The sequence below is a fragment of the Mobula hypostoma genome, chromosome 16 (genome assembly GCF_963921235.1).
Source record: "Mobula hypostoma chromosome 16, sMobHyp1.1, whole genome shotgun sequence".
NCBI lineage: Eukaryota > Metazoa > Chordata > Chondrichthyes > Myliobatiformes > Myliobatidae > Mobula > Mobula hypostoma.
The window spans coordinates 27,697,199-27,715,279 of record NC_086112.1 but is presented as its reverse complement, the minus strand read 5'-3'; positions in this window follow the sequence as shown (position 1 = coordinate 27,715,279).

Below are 18,081 nucleotides of genomic sequence, written 5' to 3'. Positions count from 1 at the left end.
TTAGCTTCATTTTCAGTTGCGTCTATTCAGTCAACTAGTCACTGAATGGTGTTAAAAAGAGGAACTAGCAGCTCTCAGTATATTTTTATACTCTGAAGATCTGGAAGATTTAACACAATTTGAACTGTATGTTTAGATAAGAGAACCAACTGCACAATCAAATATTCAATCAACTCCCAAATGTTAATGTATATGGAACAATACTGGTAATTTCAACAACGTTTGAGGTTCATTATACAGTTGGTAAAAGGAGTTATATTCATTGACTTTGATTTTTTGACCAAAGTCTTCAAGCATCTTGGAGTACTTTATCCTGGATTCCAGCCATAATCAGAATCAGAACCAGTATCAGGTATACAGTATGTCTTGAAATATGTTGTACTGCCGCAGCAGGGCATTGCAATACATACACATAAAAACTATAAATTAAAATAAGTGTACAGTACATAAAAAAACAAAATTAAAATAAATTAGTGCAAAAAGAGAGAGAGAAATATACAAAGGAAATGTTCATGGGTTTATTGACCATTTAGAAATCTGATGGCAGAGGGAACGAAGCTGGTCCTGTGTGTGTCTTCACACTTCCTCCTTCTTGATGGCCTGGGTGATGGGGGTCCTTAATGGCAGATGCTGCTTTTTTAAGGCATCACCTTTTGAAGGTTCCTGGATGCTGGGGAGACCAGTGCTCATGATGGAGCTGGTTGAGTTTTCAACTTCCTGCAGTGTTTTCTGATCCTGTGCAGAGGCCCCTCCATATCAGATGGTGATGCATGGTCTCCATGGTACATCAATAGAAATTTGTGAGTTTCTTTAGTGACATACCAATTCTCCTCAAATTCCTAATGAAATGTAGCTGCTGATGTACCTTCTCTGTAACTGCATCAATATGTTTGGCCGAGGATAGATCCTCAGAGAGGTTGACACCCAGGAACTTGAAACTGCTCACCCTCTCCACTACTGATCCCTCGATGAGGACTGGTGTGTGTTCCCTCGATTTCTCCTTCCTGAAGTCCACAATCAATCCCTTGGTCCTACTGACACTGCGTGCAAGGTTGTTGTTGCAACAACACTCAGCCAGCTGATCTATCTCACTCCCGTATGTCTCTTTGTCACCATCTGAAATTCTGCAAACAAATAAGTGTGTCATCAGCAAATTTTATTCGATCCTATTTGAGCTGCGACTAGCTATATAATCATGGATGTAGAGAGAATAGAGCAGTGGACTAAGTACGCATCTTTGAGGTGCGCCAGTGTTGATTTACAGCAAGGAGGAGGTGTTATTTCTGATCCACACAGACTGTGGTCTCCCAGTGAGGAAATTAAACATCCAGTTGCAGAGGGAGATATAGACGCTCAGGCTTTTGAGTGTGTTGATTAGAGGTAAGGGTATGACTGTGTTGAATGCTGAGCAGTAGACAATAAAGAGCAGCTTGACATAGGTATTACTATTGTCCAGGTGATCTAAGGCCAAGTTGAAAGCCAATAAGATTGCATCCACTGCAGACCATGGAGACATAGATGACCTGGACCTGCTGCAATTTGCCACAGGTTATCTATGTCTCCATGGTTATCTGCTCCCATACATTCTCACTATCTGCTTGGAGAATCTCCTGGTTTTCTGCAGATAAAGACATTTCTCCAATTTTAAATCTCCTCCACCAACACTTCTAGCATCTGAAAAGCTGGGGGATTGTTCTTTCCCACAATTAGCATTCTTTTATTTCTGATGCTCTTGGCTGTTTGAGAAATTTCGTTCAGCAAATCAGTAGCACTCATGCCAATCCTTTCCAGATGGTGCCAAAAATCTTTACTATCCTCTGAACAAATAGAAGTGTAGAAATGGTATTGGTTTAGCATCTCATCCAGATGGCATACCCATTAATGGAATTGTTCCCTATTATGTGAATGAAGTTTTAGCATGGATTATATGTTCAAATAATTTACGCTTTAAATGTTCAGTATTGATCTCATAAAATGTTACCTGACACATAATTACAGAAATTGTCAATAGACCATTAACTGTAATTATAATAAATACAGAATCATTGAAAGATTAACGTCAATGTTAATAGGAAAATACACAAGTTTGCAACTTATTTGAATTTAAACATGTAGGATGTTTGTGTTTACTGAAAAAAAATGATTAATAATTATCCATTGATAATGATTTGAACACATTGACAAGTAACATCAATATCTATTATAACACTAAATTTAAAAAACTTGGATTTACATATCGGTTTTAATGTAACTAAAGCTTTCAATGTGCTTCGCAAGAATGTTCAACAGCTCTTCGTATACCTAAAGGCAGATGGAGAAAACTTAAGAGATTCTGCAATTTACTGAAAGCCATGACCTATGCTAACAAGTCCATCTGACAAGCTATGCTGACAAGCTCAAACACTCAAGTCCCACATCATTGAAGTCAAGAACCAGGATGAGCTTTATAGAGAAAGAGTGCAGCCAACACCTGCTGAAAACGACTATTTAAAGACCTCCATATTGTTTCTGTAAACCTGACACGTTAGGTAAACCTTTAACTTTATCTCTCTGCAATCTATTCAGTCTAGCCTTGTGACACTTCTGGCAAGTCAAAAAGTCATATCCTAATCAAAAATAATTAGGATATTATTAAAAAATTTTTAATATTAAGGATTCAGGAGTAGATCCTATCCCTTGTTGAAGATCTAAAACTTGGTAGTAAAGAACTTCAGTCAAAAGAGCCCAAGCTCAGACCATCTTTACACATAGTCTCTCTCACTTGTTGCTATACCCTCTAGTATTTGACATATCTACCCAGAAGAAGAAATTTATTTTCTACCTATGCATGTGTCTCATAGTTTTATATATTTTGGTAAGGTCATCCCTCACCCTTTAATGCTCTAGAGAAAGCAAACCAAGTTATTCCATCCTCCACTTCAATCCAGTCAACATCCTGGTGAATTTCTTTTACATCGTTTCCAAAGCCTCTCCATTCTTCCTGTATTACAGTGACCAGAACCGCACATAATACTCTAACAGCTGCAACATAATTTCTCAATGTTTATACTCAACAATGAAGACAAGTATGTCGTATGCCTTCTTTACCACCTATGTAATTGTATTGCTACTTTTAGAGAGCTATGGACTTTCACCTCATAATCCCCTTACACATCAATGCTCCTAAAGGTCCTGCCACTTACCGCATGCATTTGGTTCCCATTTCATACATTTGACCTCTCAAACTGCAACACCTCACACTTGTTTGGTTTAAACTCCATCTGCCCTTCTCGACCCATATTTCCAACTGATATAATGTGCAGTATATCCTGCTGCAATTGAATGTTCTTGTTGTCCACAACTCTGCCGAACCTTGTGTCCTCTGTAAAGTTTCTAATCAGCGCCAGCTGCAGTTTCAACCAGATCATTTATATATGTAACATAAACAACAGAGGTCTCCACACTGATCCCTGTGGGACACTACTGGTCATGGATCTCCTGTCAGAGAAACATCCACACCACCACCCTATAAGGCACAGGGCTAAGTCTCTGTGGATCCCACGTTCCTTGTTCTTTTGCATCAGCCTACCATAAGGGACCTTGTTGAAAGCTTATCAATTATCTCATCTCATTAACATATTTATCACTTCTTCAAAAACTCAATAAAGTTTGCAAGATGCAATGTGCTCCACACAAAACCAAGCTTGCTATCCCTCATAAATCTGTGCTTTTCCAGATGTGAGTAGATCCTATCCATAGGAGTCGTCTGCAATCATTTTCCTACCACTGATGTAAGGTTCACTGGCCTATAATTTCCTGGTTTGTCTCTATTGCCCTTCATAAACAGAGAAACAACATTGGCTATTTCCCAGCCCTCTGGGTATCACCTATAGGTAAAGAGGATGCAAACTATCTGGAGGAACAGCATTCCTGAACAGCTCAAAGCCATTTTTCTCTTGAAATTTTTCTCCTTTTTATCTTTCTTCAACATGTTGATCCTTCTGAAAAGGCAGACATTCTCTTCATGTTCTCCCAAATTAGTATTGTTTGTTTGAGGACTTCATTAGCAAGTGCCAATGTTGAATTAGACTTCATAGAAATTCAGTCAACTTAATTCATGTCATAGAATAAGCTTTGTGAAATGTTACCAATGAAACAATGATAAAATTGTAAATGCATCCTCAGAGATTACATACGGCCTATTTCTCACTGAAAAACTATAAACCTACAATAACCAAAACCATTGCATAGGGGAACTAACACAAGCATGGATTAATGGTAAGTCGCACCAAAGAGATCCCTGTCCAGTCTAGGATAGAACTAAAATGTAGTCACAAGAAAGATGGCAGAAGCTGGAAACTGCAGCAACACACACACACACACAATGTTGGAAGAACTTAATCAGTCAGAATCAGGTTTAATATGTCATGAACTTTGTTGATTTGCTGCAGCAGTACATTCCAATACATAATAATAAAAATTATAAATGACAAAAAGGCATATATTAAAAATAAATTAAGTCAGTAGTGCAAAAAGAGAGCAAAAAGAAAGAAAAAATAGGCAGGTAATCTAGATGGGTTATTGTCTGTTCATAAGTCTGATAGTAGAGGGTATGAAGCTGTTCCTTAAAAAGCACACTGAGTGTGTGTGTGTGTGTGTGTGTGTGTGTGTGTGTGTGTGTGTGTGTGTGTGTGTGTATGTGTGTGTGTGTGTGTGTGAGTGTGTGTATGTGTGTGTATGTATGTGTGTGTGTGTGCGTGTGTGTGTGCGTGTGTGTGTGTGTGTGTGTGTGTGTGTGTGTATGTGTGTGTGTGTGTGTGTGTGAGAGAGAGAGTGTCTCTGTGGAAAAGGCTGAAGAGTCAATGTTTAGGCCAGCACCCATCATCATGAGTGGAAAGAAAGAGGACAGAAGCCAAAATAAGAAGGTGGGAGGAGGGGGAAAAGGACTAACTGGCAGGTGGTGGATGAATCCAGGAGAGAAGAATAGGCGAGAATTCTATGCCAGATTGTTGCAATTAATATAGGGAGGATGACAAATCCAAGAATCAGCTTGTGTGATTGAAGAGTTGAAGAGTTGTATAGGATGAGGTCTGCGGCCTCCTCAGCCATGGCATTTCAAGTGCTCAACTCAATACTTTTCAAGTGTTTTGAGCATACCTGCCGCCACCACCTACCCGTGCAATATAAAGCAAAACTGTTGTGAAATAGCAAGAAGCTGACATACCACAGTTGCAATTCATGCGAGGAGTGCGCTTGGAGTGACAGTGGTGAAAACCTGTCAGGAAATTTGAAACTTTCACATTCACTTAGGCTTATATAGCAGTCTCACACTTGGCAGTTGTGTGGGGGAAATCTTAGCAATTACTTGGAGAACTGCTGGCATTTCTTGAGAAACTTTAAGTGATGAAAACTGATGTGAGTGTACAGTATATTTTATGGGTGTTGCAATATTAATGATCCTAGAAGGCTAATCATACTGTTAACACTCTTATCATCCAATTTTCTTACAATTGTCATGGTCTTATAGTTAATTATACAGTCCTTATTGTTACTAGCTGCATAATTCAATCCAAAACAGTTATGTTGCTGTAACACCCCAGTCAGAAAGACAGATGTTTCCAAGTGTTAAGCAGGTGGATGAAGATTTGCAGACACTGCTATGAGATAAGGAGGGAACAAAAACTGAAAAAGGTCAAAAAATTTTTCATGTGTATTATATTAAATAAAATATGCTCTTTTGGATATTTCTGCTGCTTTATTTTCCTCTACCACTGAACTTGGATAAATATTTGAATCTCCATGTCCTCAGTAGCTTAGTTTCTGTTCAGCTCACTCCTAAAGGGCAACAGGATAGTGATGATCAGCAAAGTTAAAGTAGATAGAAGTAAAATTGTTCACTTTCCCTTACCTTAGATTCAGAAAGGCAGGGGCAAATTACTTTCTGGGGAGAAGGCCATTTTAATTAAATATATCTTTAATTTTATATATGCTGTCAAAATGGTTGTTGTGATGCATCTAGTGTGGTAGTGCAGTGGGTAGTGCTTGTCACTCTCACTTTCAGCTTCCACTGCTGGCTAGCAGTCCTGCGAAAAGCAAAGCTGAATGTGCAAGTCTCTTCCTGTCAGTACACAGCCTGTCCAACAGCAAGCCTCATGTGGTGCCTCCTGGACGGCGACACATGGAAAATGAACTCCTTTTGGACTCAGGCAGAACGACTGAGGATGGGGAGGAAGTCTGGCCCCTGCACACGCCACATGCAGGCCCACTGGTGCGTGGACACGCCCTGATACTTATGAACCAGATCCCCAGCAATGGGCAAATAGCATCACTGCCTTGTGGGCAGCCTCGGGAGACAAAGGCTATGGGAATAAACTAAATCCAGAGTGGAACCTCTCACGTGGCTGGACGTCATTGAGCATCCTTCCGGCAGCTCCTGCAGCCAACCTGGTGCCAAATGTATTGCTTCATAAACTTCCCTTTGGACTACAGTGGTGAGGCCGAGAGGAGGATCTATCTATACTTTTGTTAACTGTATATAATATATATTTAATTACGACATGATGTCACAAAAGGAAAATTCCACAAGACACAGGGAAGTGGGGAAGGTCTCTGTGCACCCCAGGCAGTTCTGAGAAGTGACCTCACATATGCAATAAAAATAAGTTAGTGAAAAATAGAAAAACACTTCGTAAAGAGAAAAGTGAAGATCTCGAATCTGTATTGGAAGTACTGTTCCCACTAAGCTGTGTGGGTATGCAGCCGCACAGTAACTGCAATACTCTTGTGCACATAGCCTTCGTTGCCACACAACTGCTATTGAACACAGCTAGAAAATGTTACGAAAGGTGAAAGATTTTCTTTGTTATACTGTATTTCATTATACGTACTTTTCAATTTGAAATAAAATCATAAGCATGTGATTTTTAAAATTTTCATTCTAAATCTTCACAGTGTGCTTACGCATAATGCAAAAAAAAACATTTAAAGAGCCACAAAGCGTTCAGGCCGTGTAAAAATTTCCTGCTTAGTGCAATGGTTGCTTCATGCAGCTACAACAAAAATAGAGGGAACATTGACTGAAAGAGTGGATTCATCAGCGTCAGAGTAAACATATGCTGCTTAACAGTATGCTGGTCATGAAACAAGCGAAGATCTATCATGGTGAACTGAAAATTGGAAGTAATTGTGAATGTTAAGCAGGCTGGTTGCAGAAATTTAAGAAAAGGGACAGCATTAAATTTTTAAAGATTTATGGCAATGAAATGTCTGCCCATCACAAAGCAGCGAAGAGATTAATTGATGAGATTGCAAAGAATGTGGCTAATGAAAATCTGAACGGCTGCATCAGAACATATGCGTGATGAACAAGTGCAAGACAATGACTGCTTCCCAGTAATAATTAAATTCAGACTCAGGAATAATGGTGATGCCAGACAGCCACTGACTGCCCACCTGCACGGCTGAGGTAATTATAGCATACCATTCTGATGGTTCAATGCACTCATTATTGTTTCATGCACAAATTATTTAAAATATTATATAAACCTCTCTTATAGAACATAGAATAGTACAGCACAGTACAGGCCCTTCGGCCCACAATGTTGTGCCAACCCTCTAACCCTGCCTCCCATATAACCCCCCCACCTTAAATTCCTCCATATACCTGTCTAGTATTCCCTTAAATTTCACTAGTGTATCTGCCTCCACCACTGACTCAGGCAGTGCATTCCACGCACCAACCACTCTCTGAGTAAAAAACCTTCCTCTAATATCCCCCTTGAACTTCCCACCCCTTACCTTAAAGCCATGTCCTCTTGTATTGAGCAGTGGTGCCCTGGGGAAGAGACGCTGGCTGTCCACTCTGTCTATTCCTCTTAATATCTTGTATACCTCTATCATGTCTTCTCTCATCCTTCAAAGAGTAAAGCCCTAGCTCCCTTAATCTCTGATCATAATGCATACTCTCTAAACCAGGCAGCATCCTGGTAAATCTCCTCTGTACCCTTTCCAATGTTTCCATATCCTTCCTATAGCGAAGTGACCAGAACTGGACATAATACTCCAAGTGTGGCCTAACCAGAGTTTTATAGAGCTGCATCATTACCTCACGACTCTTAAACTCTGTCCCTCGACTTATGAAAGCTAACACCCCATAAGCTTTCTTAACTACCCTATCCACCTGTGAGGCAACTTTCAGGGATCTGTGGACATGTACCCCCAGATCCCTCTGCTCCTCCACACCACCAAGTACCCTGCCATTTACTTTATACTTTATACTTTATTGCTGCCAAACAATGTACAATCATCACAGCAATATTTGATTCTGTGCTTCCCACTTCCCAAATCGATAGTAAATATTAAAAATTTAAATTATAAATCATAAACAGAAAATAGAAAATGGTAAGTAAGGTAGCGCAAAAATAAACCGAGAGGCAGGTCTGGATATTTGGAGGGTATGGCCCAGATCCGGGTCAGGATCCGTTCAGCAGTCTTATCACAGTTGGAAAGAAGTTGTTCCCAAATCTGGCCATACGAGTCTTTAAGCTCCTGAGCCTTCTCCCGGAGGGAAAAGGAACGAAAAGTGTGTTGGCTGCTGGTGGGGGGGGAGGGGGCACGTGAACGTGTCTTTGATTATCCTGGCAGCACTGCTCCGACAGCGTGTGGTGTAAAGTGAGTCCAAAGACGGAAGATTGGACTTTGTACTCTGCCTTGAAGTTTGTCCTTCCAAAGTGTACCACCTCACACTTCTCCAGGTTGAACTCCATCTGCCACTTCGCAGCCCACTTCTGCATCCTATCAATGTCTCTCTACAATCTTCGACAATCCTCTACACTATCCACAACACCACCAACCTTTGTGTCGTCTGCAAACTTGCCAACCCACCCTTCTACCCCCACATCCAGGTCATTAATAAAAATCACAAAAAGTAGAGGTTCCAGAACTGATCCTTGTGGGACACCACTAGTCACAATCCTCCAATCCGAATGTACTCCCTCCACCACGACCCTCTGCTTTCTTCAGGCAAGCCAATTCTGAACCCACCTGGCCAAACTTCCCTGGATCCCATGTCTTCTGACTTTCTGAATAAGCCTACCGTGTGGAACGTTGTCAAATGCCTTTCTAAAATCCATGTAGATCACATCCACTGCCCTACCCTCATCTATGTGCCTGGTCACCTCCTCAAAGAACTCTATCAGGCTTGTTAGACACGATCTGCCCTTCTCAAAACCATGCTGACTGTCCCTGATCAGAGCATGATTCTCTAAATGCCCCTAGATCCTATCTCTAAGAATCTTTTCCAACAGCTTTCCCACCACAGATGTAAGGCTCACTGGTCTATAATTACCCAGACTATCCCTACTACCTTTTTTGAACAAGGGGTCAACCTTCACCACCCTCCAATCCTCTGGTACCATTCCCGTGGAAAACGAGGACATAAAGATCCTAACCAGAGGCTCAGCAATCTCTTCTCTCGCCTCATGGAAGAGCCTGGGGAATATTCCTTCAGGCCCCGAGGACTCATCCATCCTAATGTATTTTAACATCTTCAACACCTCCTCTCCCTTAATATCAACATGCTCCAGAACATCAATCTTACTCATATTGTCCTCACCGTCATCAAGTTCCCTCTCATTGGTGAATACCGAAGAGAAGTATTCATTGAGGACCTCACTCACTTCCACAGCCTCCAGGCATATTTTCTCACCTTTATCTCTAATCAGTCCTACCTTCACTCCTGTCATCCTTTTGTTTTTCACATAATTGAAGAATGCGTTGGGGTTTTCCTTTACCCTACTCGCCAAGGCCTTCTCATGCCCCCTTCTTGCTCTTCTCAGCCCCTTCTTAAGCTCCTTTCTTGCTACCCTATATTCCTCAATAGACCCAACTGATCCTTGCTTCCTAAACCTCATGTATGCTGCCTTCTTCCACCTGACTAGATCCTCCACCTCACTTGTCACCCATGGTTTCTTCACCCTACCATTCTTTATCTTCCTCACTGGGACAAACTTATCCCTAACATCCTGCAAGAGATCCCTAAATATCGACCACATGCCCGTAGTACATTTCCCTGCAACAACATCATCCCAATTCACACCCACACGTTCTAGCCTTACAGCCTCATAATTTGCCCTTCCCCAATTAAAAATTTTCCCGTCCTCTCTGATTCTATCCTTTTCCATGATAATACTAAAGGCCAGGGAGCAGTGGTCACTGTCCCCCAGATGCTCACCCACTGCGAAATCTGTGACCTGACCCGATTCGTTACCTAATACTAGATATAGTATGGCATTGCCCCTAGTCGGCCTGTCAACATACTGTGACAGGAATCCATCCTGGACACACTGAACAAACTCTGCCCCATTTAAACCATTGGAACTAATCAGGTGCCAATCAATATTAGGGAAGTTAAAGTCACCCATGATAACAACCCTGTTGCACCTTTCCAAAAACTGCCTCCCAATCTGCTCCTCAGTATCTCTGCTGCTACCAGTGTGGGCACGTGGCCAAGTGGTTAAGGCATTGGACTAGCGACCTGAAGGTTGTGAGTCCAAGCCCCAGAGGAGGCAACGTGTGTTGTGTCCTTGAGCAAGGCACTTAATCACACATTGCTCTGCGATGACCCTGGTGCCAAGCTGTATGGGTCCTAATGCCCTTCCCTTGGACAACATTGGTGTCATGGAGAGGGGAGACTTGCAGTGTGGGCAACTGCTGGTCTTCCATACAACCTTGCCCAGGCCTGCCCAAGACTTTCCAGGCACAGATCCATGGTGATGAAATGTTTTGAACGGCTTGTCAAGCCTCATATCACAGCCAGCCTCCCCTCATCACTGGATCCTCTACAGTTTGCTTATCGTCCAAATCGCTCTACGGAGGACGCAATATTCACCACACTGCACACAGTTCTCTCTCACTTGGACAACAAAGACACTTATGTCAGAATCCTGTACATTGATTTCAGTTCAGCGTTCAATACCATCATCCCGCAGAGACTAGTGGAGAAACTGTCGCTGCTTGGCCTTAGCACTGCCATGTGTCGCTGGATTCTGGATTTCTTGACAGAGAGACCACAGTCAGTCCGTGTTGGCAGGAACATCTCTGATTCCATCACACTGAGCACTGGATCCCCACAAGGCTGTGTGCTTAGCCCATTGCTGTTTACACTGCTAACACATGACTGTGCAGCCAGATTCAAGGAGAACCTGATCATTAAATTTGCAGATGATACCACAGTGGTGGGGTTCATCAGCAAAAATGATGAAACTATGTACAAGGAGGAGGTCAAACACCTAGCGAGCTGGTTCAGGGATAACAACTTGATGCTTAATGTCACCCAAACCAAGGAGATGATCGGCAATTTCAGACGGTCTCAGCCTGAGCACACACCCCTCAGCATCAGCAGCTCCACACTGGAGAGTGGAAAACATCAAGTTCCTTGGGGTGCAGATCTCAGACAATCTCACCTCGTCCAGGAACACCACTGGGATTGTGAAACGGGCCCAGCAGAGATTGCACTTTCTGAGGAAGCTTTAATAAGTATCACTCTCCACTAACATCTTAACTACATTCTACAGAGGTGTGGTTGAGAGTGTGCTGACCTTTTGCATCACAACCTGGTACTCCAGCTGCATTGCTGTCGACAAAAAAGCCTTGCAGAGGGTGGTTAGGGGAGCAGAGAAGGTTATTGGGGTCTCCCTACCTTCTGTCCAAGACCTCTTTCAGAGTCGATGCCTCCAGAAGACATGGTACATCATTAAAGACCCCTCACACCCTCTCCATGAACTGTTTGTTCTTCTGCCATCAGGCAAACGTTACAGGAGTATCAAAACTAAAACCACAAGGCTACTAAACAGCTTCCTCCCACAGGCAGTCAGACTGCTAAATAGCTGCTCAACCTGACTCTGCTTTGGACACTTTTAACTTGCACTGGACACTTATAACTTGATTTTAACTGATATGTGGCTGTTGTGTTTTACTATTTATTGTCATGTTTATTATTTAGTGTTGCGTTTGTTATGTTATGATTGCACTGCCCCAGAGAAATGCTGTCTCATTCTGCCCTGCAGAGCTGATGCGTGGTTAGAATGACAATAAAGTTTTTTGAATCTTGAATGGTCTCGCAAGACTAACTGATGTCTTTACCAGGGGGCCTATAGAATACTCCCAATAGAGTAACCGCTCCCTTCCTGTTCCTGACTTCCACCCATACTGACTCAAAAGATGATCCTGCTACATTACCCACCCTTTCTGTAGTTGTAATAGTATCCCTGACCAGTAATGTCACCCCTCCTCCCCTTTTCACCCCTCTGTATCCCTTTTAAAGCACTGAAATCCAGGAATATTGAGAATCCATTCCTGCCCTGGTGCCAGCAAAGTCTCTGTAATGGCCACTACATCATAATTTCATGTATGTATCCAAGCTCTCAGTTCATCACCTTTGTTCCTGATGCTTCTTGCACTTTAGCTCTTCTGCCTTACTATTTACACCCTTTATTCTGCTTCTCTTTCCTCAAAGCCTCTTTATATGTTAGATCAGGCTTTACTCCATGCTCTTCTTCCACTGCTCTATCGCTCCTGGTCCCATCCTCTTTGCAAATTAGTTTAAGCCTTCCTGAACCATGCTAGCAAACCTACCTGCAAGGATATTGCTCCCCCTCGAGTTCAGGTGCAATCCATCCAATCTGTACAGGTCCCACCTTCCCCAGAAGAGATCCCGATGATCCAAAAATCCAAAACCCTGCTCCCTGCACCAACTCCTCAGCCACGCATTCAACTGCCATCTCCTCCAATTCTTACCATCACTGTCACGTAGCACTGGCAGCAATCCTGAGAACACCACCCTTGAGGTCCTGTTCTTCAGCCTTCTGCCTAGTTCCCGAAACACACACTTCAGGACCTCATCCATCTTCCAGCCTATGTCGTTGGTACCAACATGTATTACAACTTCTTGTTGCTTTCCCTCTCGTACCAGGATGTCACGCACCCGGTCAGAGACATCCCAGACCCTGGTACCCAGGAGGCAACAAACCATGCGGGTGTCCTTCTCACATCCACAAAATCTCCTGTCTGCTTCCCTGACTATAGAGTCTCCAATGACGACAGCTCTCCTCTTCTCCATTCCACCCTTCTGTACCACAGGGTCAGACTCAGTGCCGGAGGCCCTGCCACCGTGGCACGCCCCTGGTCGGTCGTCCCTGCCAACAGTATCCAGGACAGTATACTTATTATTCAGGGGAATGGCTACAGGGGTGCTCTGCACTACCTGTCTGCTCACCTTCACTCCCCCGCCCCGAGGGTATATGTATAAGCTAATGGATTTTGTGTTTAAACTTGAGTCTCATCCCCAAAGTATCCCATTATATAAATACAAATATTCCAAAAACCGGAAAAAGATCTTCCTGCTCAAGCATTTTGGATAAGGAGTGCTCAACCTGCTTAAATAGTGCCTATAAAAAGCATTCCCCCCTCCCCTTGGAAGTTTTCATGTTTTATTGTTTTACAACATTGAATCACAGTGGATTTAATTTGTGTTTTTTTGACAATGATTAACAGAATAAGACTCTTTTGTGACAAAGTGGAAATAGATCTCTGCAAAGTGATCCAAATTAATTACAAATGTAAAACACAAAATAATTGATTGCATAAGTATTCACCCCCCTTTAATATGACACACTAAATCATCACTGATGCAGCCAATTGGTTTTAAAAGTCATATAATTAGCTAAATGGTGATCACCTGTGGCAAGTCAAGGTGCTTCAAGTGATTGTTGTAAAAATACATCTGTATCTGGAAGGTCCAACTGCTGGAGAGTCAGTATCCTGGCAAAAAGAACACTCCAAGCAACTCCACAAAAAGGTTAATGAAAAGCACCATTCAGCAGATGGATGCAAGAAAATTTCAGAGTCACTGAATATCCCTTGGAATATAGTTAAGTTAATCATCAAAAAATGGAAAGAATATGGCACAGCTGTAAATCTGCTTAGAGCAGGCCATCCACAAAAGCTGAGTGACTGTGCAAGAAGGGGACTAGTGAGGGAGGCCACCAAGAGAACGATGACAACTCTGGAGGAGTTACAAACTTCGGTATTTGAGATGGGAGAGACTGCGCATACAACAACTGAAGTCAGAAGTCAGAGACTCTGAAGTCAGCTGGAAGAAGATTCTATGTCTTGATGAAACCAAAATTGAGCTTCTTGGCCATCAGACTAAATGCTATGATTGGCTTGAGCCAAATATTGCACATTATCAAAAACACACCATCCCTACCATGAAGCATGGTGGTGGCTGAATCCTGTTGTGGGGATGCTTCACTGCAGCAGAACCTAGAAGGCTTGTGAAGATAGAGGGTAAAATGAATGCGACAAAATACAAGGAGATACTGGAGGAAAACCTGATGCAGTCTGCAAAAGAACTGCAACTTGGGAATAGATTTGTTTTTCAGCAAGACAATGACCTCAAGCATAAAGCCAAGCTACACAGGAATGGCTTAAAAACAATAAGGTTAATATCCTGGAGTGCCAAGTCAGAGTCCAGGCCTCAATCCAATTAAGAATTTGTGGCTGTACTTGAAACAGGACTTGAAACTCACAATGCCCACGCAGTCTGACAGTGCTTGGGCAGTTTTGTGAAGAACAATGGGGAAAAATTGCAGTGTCTAGATGTGCAAAGCTCATAGAAACATATCCACACAGATTCAAGGCTGTAATTACTGCCAAAGGTGCATGTACTAAATATTGACTTGAAGGGGTGAGTAATTATGCAATGAATTATACATAGAAAAGTTTATTTATTTAGCATAGGGGTTCCCAACCTAGTTATGAAATGGACCAATACATTTAAGCAAGTGGTCTGTGGGCCCCAGGTTGGGAACGCCTGGTTTAGAGGTACAGTGTGGAACAGGTCCTTCAAACTCAATGAGACGCACTACTCAGCAACCCACCAATTAAACATTAACCTAATCACAAGACAAGTTACTATGACCAACTAACCGGTATGTTGGTAATAGATGGAATTACATCTTTAGAAAGAGGTGACTTTGGGGTCAAGAAATGTTGAATTTTTGTGGATGGAGTTAAGAAACTGCAAGGATTTTAAAAAAAAGACATTATGAGAATCATAATGGTAGCCAAGATGTGGGGTTTAGATTGCAAAGAGAGCTGGACAAGGCATGTAATAAGGGTAATGTCACAATTATAATGGGGAGCTTCAATATGCAAGGGGATTGAGAAACTCAGGTTGGTGCCTGATTACAAGAGAGGAAATTTGTTGAATTCCTATGAGATGGCTTTTTAGAGCAGCTTGTGCTTGAGCCTGCTCAGGGAAAGGTTATCTCAGATTAGGTGTTGTGTAATAATTTACTCGAGCTTAAGGTAAAGGAACCCTTAGCAGGCAATGGTCATTATATAATTGAATTCATGTTGCAATTTGAGAGGAAAAAGCCTAATTCAGATGTATGAGTATCGCAATGGAATAAAATGAATTACAGAGGCATGAGAGAAGAGCTTGCCCAGGCAGATTGGAGGAGGATACTGGCAGGGATGATGGCAGAGCAGAGGTGGTTGAAGATTCTGGGAATAGTTCACAAGGCACAGGATGAATATGTCCTACAGAGGAAGAAGTTCTCAAATGGCAGGGGCAGGCAACCATGGCTGACAAAGGAAGTTAAAGACTGCATAAAAGCCAAGGAAAGGGCATATAATGTAGGAAAGGTGTGTGGGAAGTTGGATGATTGGGAAGCTTTTAAAATCCAACAAAGGCACCTAAAAAAGCCATAAGGGAAAAGTTGAAATATGGGGGTAAACTAGCCAATAAAATAAAGTAGAATACTAAAAGTTTTTTTCATTTATATAAAGAGTAAATGGGAGGTGAGATTTGATAGTGGGCCATTGGTGAGATAGTAATGGGGGACAAATAAATGGCAGATGAACTTGTTGCATACCTTGCATCTGTCTTCTCTGTGGAAGATACTAGCAGTGTGCCAGAGGTCTGTGAGGGCCATTACTTTTACAAAAGAAAAAGCACTAGGCAACCTCAAAGGTCTTAAGGCGGATAAGTCATCTGGACCAGATGGACAACATCCCAGAGTCCTGAGAGAGGTTGCTGAAGAGATAATGGATGCATTGGTCATGATCTTTCAAGAATCACTTGATCCTGGCATGGTTCTGGAGGAGTGGAAAATTGCAAATGTCAGTCCTCGCTTTAAGAAGGGAGAAAGGCAAAAGAAAGTTATCCTAACCTCATGGTTGGGAAAGTATTGGAGTCCATTATTAAGTATAAAGTTTTGGGGTATTTGAAGACTAATGATAAAGTAAGTCAAAGTCAACATAGTTTCTGTGAAGGGATATCTTGCCTGACAAATCTGTTAGAGTTCTTTGAGGAAGTAACAAATGAGAGGCAGTGGATGTCAGATACTTGGATGTTCGGATGGCATTTGATAAGGTGCCACATGATGCTGCTTAACAAGATAAGATCCCATGGCATTACAGGAAAGATGCTTGCATGGATAGAGGAATAGCTGACAGGCAGGAGGCAGCAGTGAGTGGGAATAAAGGGGGCCTTGCCTGCTTTGTTGCCACTGATTAGTGATGTTCCTCAGGGGCCACTATTGGGACCATTACTTTTCACATTTTTTGTTAATGTAGATAATGGAAGTGCTAGCTTTTTGGCAGAGTTTGTAGATGATAAGATAGGTGGAGGGGTAGGTAGTGCTGAGGAAGCAATGCAATTGCAGTAGGATTTAGACAAATTGGAAGAATGGGCAAAAAAGTGGCAGATGGAATATAGTCGCAAATACGAGGAAATCTGCAGATGCTGGAAATTCAAGCAACAGGGTCTCGGCCCGAAACGTCGACTGTACCTCTTCCTAGAGATGCTGCCTGGCCTGCTGCGTTCACCAGCAACTTTGATGTGTGTTAGATGGAATATAGTGTTGGGAAACATGATAATGCATTTTAGTAAAAGGAACAAATGTGCAGACTATTATCTAAATAGGGAGAAATTGACTTGACATTATTACTTACCTCCTTCTCATACATGAGTAAAAATCTTTATGTTATGTCCCTGTCTAAATGTCCAATGTGTAATTTATAGCAATTTATAATAAATCATATGTACAACAGGACAGTCAATATAACATAGAAATACAATTGTATCAGTGAATTAATCAGTCTGATGGCCTGGTGGAAGAAGCTGTCCCAGAGCCTGTTGGTCCAGAATGGTAGCAGCTGGAACAGTTTGTGGTTGGGGTGACATGGGTCTCCAATGATCCTTTGGGCCTTTTTTACACACTCTTTGTAAATGTTCTGAATAGTGGGAGGTTCACATCTACAGATGCGCTGGGCTGTCTGCACCACTCTCTGCAGAGCCCTGTGATTGAGGGAAGTACAATTCCCATACCAGGCAGTGATGCAGCCAGTCAGGATGCTCTCAATTGTGCCCCTATAGAAAGTTCTTAGAACTTGGGGTTCTATACCAAACTTCTTCAACCATCTGAGGTGAAAGAGGTGCTGTTGTGCCTTTTTCACCAACTAGCCGGTATGTACAGACCACTTGAGATCTTCTGTGATGTATATGCCGAGGAAATTAAAGCTGTTCACCTTCTCAACCCCAGATCCATTGATGTCAATAGGGGTTAGCCTGTCTCCATTCATCCTGTAGTCCACAACCAGATCCTTTTTTTGTGACATTGGTGTCAAGAAAACAACCTCTCACTCACTGTGTCAGGGTGATGACTTCTTCTCTGTAGGCTGCCTCGCTATTATTTGAGATAAGGCCAATCAATGTAGGGCCGTCAGCAAATTTAATTAGTAGATTGGAGCTGTGGGTAACGACATAGTCATGGGTATAGAGAGAAAAAAGGAGGGGGCTTGGGACACAGTCCTGAGGGGCACACATGTTGAGGGGCAGAGGTGAGGGAGCCCACTCTTACCACCTGCCGGTGATCTGACAGGCAGTCCAGGATACAGCTGCACAAAGCAGGGTGAAGGCCGAGATCTCTGAGCTTCCTGTCGAGCCTGGGGGGAATTATACTTTATACTTTATTGTCGCCAAACAATTGGTACTAGAATGTACAATCATCACAGCGATATGTGATTCTGCGCTTC